The sequence below is a fragment of the Triticum urartu genome, chromosome 1A, assembly GCF_056163025.1.
Source record: "Triticum urartu cultivar PI428250 chromosome 1A, HENAU_Tu73, whole genome shotgun sequence".
Classification (NCBI taxonomy): Eukaryota; Viridiplantae; Streptophyta; class Magnoliopsida; order Poales; family Poaceae; genus Triticum; species Triticum urartu.
Genome location: NC_141873.1, coordinates 262,678,513 through 262,686,469, shown reverse-complemented (window position 1 = coordinate 262,686,469; position 7,957 = coordinate 262,678,513).

The following is a 7,957-nucleotide window of genomic DNA, read 5'->3' as shown; positions in this document are numbered from 1 at the left end:
TGTCGAATCAAAAATTTGGGTTGAATACTCTACCCTCGAAAACTGTTGCGATCCCCTATACTTGTGAGTTATCAAGATTATTTTCTGGCGCCATTGCCGGGGAGCATAGCTCTATTCTTTGAGTCACTTGGGATTTATATCTGCTTATCATTATAAAGAACTTGAGAGATCCAAAAACCAAGATTTATCCCTCAACTACGAGGGGAGGTAAGGAACTGCCATCTAGCTCTGCACTTGATTCACCTTCTGTTTTGAGTAAGCTTGCGACACCTAAACTTGCTTCTCCTATTCGTTCTGACATGTCGCATGTTATTGATTATTGATGATGCCACTTCTGCTATGCATGATACTTATGATGAAACTACTTCTATGCTTGATACTACTGTGCCACTTGGTGAATTTCTTGATGAACAACTTGCTAGGGTTAGAGAGAATCAAAATATTGAAACTGATAATATTGATGAAAGTGATGATGAAGATTCTTCCCCTAATAAATATGAATCACCTGTTATTCCTAAGGGTTATGTTTTTGAAAAAGAAGCTGCTCTAGCTATTTTAGCTTGCAAAGATAGATACGAGCTCAAGAGGTTATTAGCTAAATGGAAACAGCAATCTCTTAATGCTAGAATGAAACCTAACCCTGCTTTTGCTACTTCACCTATCTGTGTTACCGATAAGGATTATGAATTCTCTGTTGATCCTGATATAATTACTTTGTTTGAATCTGATCCTTTTCATGGCTATGAATCTGAAACTGTTGTGGCACATCTTACTAAATTAAATGATATAGCTACCCTGTTCACTAATGATGAGAGAACTCGTTACTTTTATATCCTTAAAATATTCCCGTTCTCATTAAAGGGTGATGCTAAGATATGGTTCAATTCTCTTGATCCTAGTTGTGTGCGTAGTCCCCAGGATATGATTTATTACTTCTCTGCTAAATATTTCTCTACTCATAAGAAACAAGCTGCTTTGAGGGATATATATAATTTTGTGCAAATTGAAGAAGAGAGTCTCCCACAAGCTTGGGGCAGGCTTCTCCAATTACTTAATGCTCTGCCTGATCATCCTCTTAAGAAAAATGAAATACTTGATATCTTTTATAATGGACTAACCGATGCTTCCAGAGATTACCTGGATAGTTGTGCTAGTTCTGTTTTCAGGGAAAGAACACCGGATGAAGCTGAAGTTCTATTGAATAATATGTTGACAAATGAAAATAATTGGACACTTCCTGAGCCTATTCCTAAACCAACTCCGAAGAAAAGAGGTGTTCTATTTCTCAGTCCTGAAGATATGCAGGAGGCAAAGAAATCTATGAAAGAAAAATGTATTAAAGCTGAAGATGTTAAGAATTTACCTCCTATTGAAGAAATACACGGTCTTAATTTACCGCCTATTGAAGAAACATATGATCTTAATCCATTACCTATTGAAGAAAAACATGGTCTTGATAACCCGACACAGGTAGTAAAGGTAAATTCTCTCTATAGATATGATAAAGCAGAAATCCCATTTAGTAAGTTTGCTAGCCCATGCTTAGATGAGTTTGATAAATTTATGGTTAAGCAAGAAGACTTTAATGCTTATTTTGGTAGACAATTGAAATACAATTCAAATATGCTTGAACACTTGGGTGATTATATGGCTAATGTCAAAGGTGAACTTAAACTTATTAGTAAACATGCTTCTATGGTTACCACTCAAGTAGAACAAGTACTTAAAGCTCAAAATGATTTGCTCAATGAATTGAATAGTAGGAATAATGATTATGTTGTTAGACTGGCTACTAGAACTAGTAGAATGACTCAGGAACCTCTGTATCCTGAAGGCCACCCTAAGAGAATTGAGCAAGATTCTCAGAGAAATAATATAGATGCACCTAGTCCTTCTAAAAGGAAGAAAAAGAAAAATGATAGGACTTTGCATGCTTCTAGTGAGCCTGTTATTGAAACACCTGAGAATCCAAATGATATTTCTATTTCTGATGCTGAAACACAATCTGGTAATGAACCTGAAACTAGTGATAATGTTAATGATAATGTTCATGATGATGCTCAACCTAGTAATGATAATGATATGGAAATTGAACCTGCTGTTGATCTTGATAACCCACAATCAAAGAATCAACATTATGATAAGAAAGACTTTGTTGCTAGGAAACATGGAAAGGAAAGAGAGCCTTGGGTTCAGAAACCCATGCCTTTTCCTCCCAAACCATCCAAGGAAAAGGATGATGAGGATTTTGAGCGCTTTGCTGAAATGATTAGACCTATCTTTTTGCGTATGCGATTAACTGATATGCTTAAAATGAATCCTTATGTTAAGTACATGAAAGAAATTGTTACTAATAAAAGAAAGATACCGGAAGCTGAAATTTCCACCATGCTTGCTAATTACACTTTTAAAGGTGGAATACCTAAGAAACTAGGAGATCCCGGAGTACCAACTATACCATGCTCCATTAAAAGAAATTATGTTAAAACTGCTTTATGTGATCTTGGAGCCGGTGTTAGTGTTATGCCTCTCTCTTTATATCGTAGACTTGATTTGAATAAGTTGACACCTACTAAAATATCTTTGCAAATGGCTGATAAATCAACTGCTATACCTGTCGGTATTTGTGAGGATGTGCTTGTTGTAGTTGCAAATGTTACTATTTTAACGGACTTTGTTATTCTTGATATTCCCGAGGACGATAGTATGTCTATTATTCTTAGAAGACCCTTTTTGAATACTGCAGGGGCTGTTATTGATTGCACTAAAGGCAATGTCACTTTTCATGTTAATGGTAATGAGCATACGGTACACTTTCCGAGGAAACAACCTCAAGTTCATAGTATCAACTCTATTGGAAAAATTCCATCGATTATATTTGGAGGTTTTGAATTTCCTCTTTCTACTGTCAAGAAGACATATGCTATTCTTATTATTGGGGATGTGCATATCCCCGTTGAGGTAACATAGTGTTATTTGAAATTTCTCTGGTTCCATGTTATTCGGAATGAGTTTGTTAACAAGACATGATCAACCTTGTTAGTGGATTCCTTTTGATGAGCATGAGATGGATGAAAGTAGAAGGCACAACTCTCTGTACCCTCCTTTTACTTTCTGTTATTTATATTAAATAAAATAAAAATAGTATTTTTCTGTCTGTTATCTGAATTATCCGTGCAATATAAAAATACCCCGAAAATAAAAGTTCTCCAAATGCCCTGAAATTTAAATATGATTTTTTCTGGAGTATTTGAGAATATCTGGCACTGAGAACACAGCAGGGGGGCATCCACCTGGCCACGAGGGTGGAGGGCGCGTCCTACCCCCTGGGCGCGCCCCCTGCCTTGTGGGCCCATGGTGGCCCTCCCCCACTTATTCCTGCACCCACACACTTCTACTTCCTCCCACAAACACGAATATCCAGCTCAAGCACGAGTTCTAGCTCATTTTGCTGCCATTTTCGATCTCCTTGCTCAAAGCACCTCTCACAAAACTGCTTGGGGGGATTATTCCTTGGTATGTGACTCCTCCATTGGTCCAATTAGTTTTTGTTCTAGTGCTTTATTCATTGCAAATTTATGCTGCCTAGGTGACCATGTTCTTGAGCTTGCATGTCAAATTTATATGGTTCCAAGTAGTTTTGATGCATGATATAGGCTCTAGGCACTTGTAGGAGTAGTTGCTATCAATTTTGTTGAGTTTGGTTTACTTTTGTTTGAAGTTACTAAAAATTTCAGAAATTTTTCAGAGAAATAAATATGTTTAAGAAAATGTACCAAGGTGGTTCTTTAAGGAAACAAGAGCCCAGGCTTGCAATGCGTGATGCTGATGACGAGCCACCAAGGGAGGCCCCAGTGCGGCCCTATGAATGGCCTTCAGAGCACTTCATGGATCGAGCGGGGATTAAGGAAGAATTTAATGCATATTTGCGTAACGCTGATCTTGTGAGCTTCGAGGAAGAAAAATGCCGTCAGTACCACTATCTCACTAGTTCCTTTGTGAGGAGGTTTGAATTTTCATCTTCACGTAATTCTCCAACTGTCCTGTTTGATCTTTATGAAAATTCTTACACTATGGACTTAGAGGATTTTACCACTGCTTGCAAACTTCCACAATGGGGTAGTGTCAGGGAACCTCACAAATCTGAATTTAGAGATTTTCTTGCTAGTATAACTGTGGGGGAATCTAGAGCTATAACACAAGCTACCATAGGGAGCATTCATTTTCCTGCTATACATTACTTTGCTCTCTTCATAGGTAGGTGTATAAATGGTAAAGATGAGGCATGTCACATGTGTGTGCCTGACCTTAGTATTCTTAGGAGTGCCGTGTTAGGAGATAAATCTTATAATTTGGGAGCCATTGTTGCACGTAGGTTGCATGTTAATAGATTTAATGGAGATTTCTTTGGTGAAATTTATGGAACCCGCTTAGCTGATTTTCTTGGTGTAACCATACGTAATGATGATATTGAATTGCCTCCTGCTTACCTAGACTTTAATGCTATGGTTCACCACCAGTTTGTTGAGAGGAATGAATCACCTCTCCAGTATTGCTTAACCTTTGACAGACGTCGTGCTGTCCGTATTACTCTCCCTGCTCCTGCGTTCTTTGATTATCAGGCAAAAGGAAGATATGTTATTACCAGAGAGGAGGCAGATTAGTAAGAGAGGAGGGCGGAGGCCGCTCGTCGCCCCGCTGCAGCTCAGGAGGCGATAGCCGCTGCATCTCAGTACGACCCCAACTATTACTATGGATATCCGCCAGGCCAGCCGTGGCCATACACCAACTTAGGCCAAAAGCCTAAGCTTGGGGGAGTACGTATTTCTCGCTGACATTACATTTATGTTCACACACTCATTGCTAGATGTCGGTGCTCATACTTTTTCATTGTATCATCCATGCTAGTTTATTTTCCTTTTTATGCTTTCTTCTTGTATGTTTGATAAACCTCAAGAAAAACCAAAAAAAATAGTTGTGGCTTTTAATTAGTTTACTTTCCATGCTTGTAGTAGTAATTAAAAAGAAAACCCAAAAATATTTCATGTTCTTCTTTTGCTTGTTGGGAGCTTTCCCGTGTAAATAGTTTTATTTCTTTTCTTTTCTTTGGGGGTCGATAGGAGAAGACCATGATTAAATTGTTGAAGTGGCTCTTATATGCATTATTGTTGATCTGACAAAAGATCCCATATTGCCTCGTCTTCTCCTGTTTATTGAATGCTTGCATATTCCAGCTTAGTCCAATGCACATGCACTATTATTATTATCCACATCATTCGGTCCTGCAAGTGAAAGGCAGTTATGACGATATATGATGGACTGACTAAGATAAGAAAAGCTGGTATGAACTCGACCTCTCTTGTTTTTGTAAATATGATTAGCTCATCATTCCTGATTCAGCCTATTATGAATAAACATGTTTGCAATGACAACTAGAGATCGTAGTTTCTTGTGCCATGCTTGATTAGCTAGGAGCTTATAATGGTTTACCTTGCGTGCCAACATGCTATTAAAATGCTTGTGATGTTGTATGATAGGGTGGTGTCCTCCTTTGAATGATTTAAGTGACTTGATTTGGCACATGTTCACACATGTAGTTGAAACAAAATCAACATAGCCTTCACGATATTTATGTTCATGGTGGATTATATCCTACTCATGCTTGCATTCGGTGTTGATCAATCTTAATGCATGTTCATGACTATTGTCGCTCTCTAGCTGGTCACTTCTCAGTCTTTTGCTAGCCTTCACCTGTACTAAGCGGGAATACTGATTGTGCATCCAACTCCATAAACCCCAAAGTTATTCCATATGAGTCCACCATACCTACCTATATACGGTATCTACCTGCCGTTCCAAGTAAATTTTATGTGCCAAACTCTAAACCTTCAAATAAATATCCTATTTTGTATGCTCGAATAGCTCATGTATCAACTAGGGTTATCCATATCTTCCATGTTAGGTGGGTTATTCTCAAGAGGAGTGAACTCCGCTCCTCACTCACGAGAAAATGGCTGGTCACTGGGATGCCCAGTCCCATGCTTTATGCAAACTAAATCAAAATAATTGCAAACAAAACTCCCCCTGGGACTCTTGTTAGTTGGAGGCACTCGTTGTTTTGAGCAAGCCATGGATTGATGCTTGTTGGTGGAGGGGGAGTATAAGCTTTACCATTCTGTTTGGGAACCGCCTATAATGTGTGTAGCATGGAAGATATCGCCATCTCTTGGTTGTTATGTTGACAATGAAAGTATACCACTCCAAATATTATTCACCTCCATTTCAAAACCGAGCTCTAGCACCTCTACAAATCCCTGCTTCCCTCTATGAAGGGCCTATCTATTTACTTTCATGTTGAGTCATCATCCTCTTATTAAAAAGCACCAGTTGGAGAGCACCGTTGTCATTTGCATTCATTACTGTAAGTTTACATTGAGTATGACTTGACTGGATCTCTTTTACCATGAATTACAATGTCTAGTCAGTCCTTGATCTTTAAAGGTGCTCTCCATTTGTGTTTTGCGGTCTCAGAAAGGGCTAGCGAGATACCATCTTGTTATATCATATTATGATTGTTTTGAGAAAATGTTGTCATCCGAGATTTATTATTATTGCTCGCTAGTTGATTATTCCATTGATATGAGTAAACATGTGACCTATGCGTTATTGTGAATGTGGTTAGTGCATAGTCTTTGCTGAAAACTTGAATGCTGGCTTTACATATTTACAACAACAAGAGCAAACATAGTTTATAAAAGTTTTTCTTTATCACTTTCAGTTTGTCAACTGAATTGCTTGAGGACAAGCAAAGGTTTAAGCTTGGGGGAGTTGATACGTATCCATCGTATCTACTTTTCCAAACACTTTTGCCCTTGTTTTGGACTCTAACTTGCATGATTTGAATGGAACTAACCCGGACTGACGCTGTTTTCAGCAGAATTGCCATGGTGTTATTTATGTACAGAAACAAAAGTTCCTGGAATGACCTGAAACTTCAAGGAACATCTTTTCGGAAATAATAAAAAATCGTTGCAAAAGATGAAGACCAGGGGGCCCACACCCTAGCCACGAGGGTGGGGGGCGCGCCCCCTACCTCATGGGCCCCCTGGAGCTCCTCCGACCTCAACTCCAACTCTATATATTTGCTTTCAGGGAGAAAAAAATCAGAGAGAAGAATTCATCGCGTTTTACGATACGGAGCCGCCGCCAAGCCCCAAAACCTCTCGGGAGGGCTGATCTGGAGTCTGTTCGGGGCTCCGGAGAGGGGAATCCGTCGCCATCGTCATCATCAACCTTCCCCCATCACCAATTTCATGATGCTCACCGACGTGCGTGAGTAATTCCATCATAGGCTTGCTGGACGATGATGGGTTGGATGAGATTTATCATGTAATCGAGTTAGTTTTGTTAGGGTTTGATCCTTAGTATCCACTATGTTTTGAGATTGATGTTGCTATGACTTTGCTATGCTTAATGCTTGTCACTAGGCCCCGAGTGCAATGATTTCAGATCTGAACCTATTATGTTTTCATCAATATATGAGAGTTCTTGATCCTATCTTGCAAGTCTATAGTCACCTATTATGTGTTATGATCCGTTAACCCCGAAGTGACAATAATCGGGATACTTACCGGTGATGACCGTAGTTTGAGGTATTCATGTATTCACTATGTGTTAATGCTTTGGTCCGGAACTCTATTAAAAGGAGGCCTTAATATCCCTTAGTTTCCGCTAGGACCCTGCTGCCACGGGAGGGTAGGACAAAAGATGTCATGCAAGTTCTTTTCCATAAGCACGTATGACTATATTCAGAATACATGCCTACATTACATTGATGAGTTGGAGCTAGTTCTGTGTCACCCTAGGTTATGACTGTTACATGATGAACCGCATCAGGCATAATTCTCTATCACCGATCCATTGCCTACGAGATTTCCATATATTGTTCTTCGCTTAT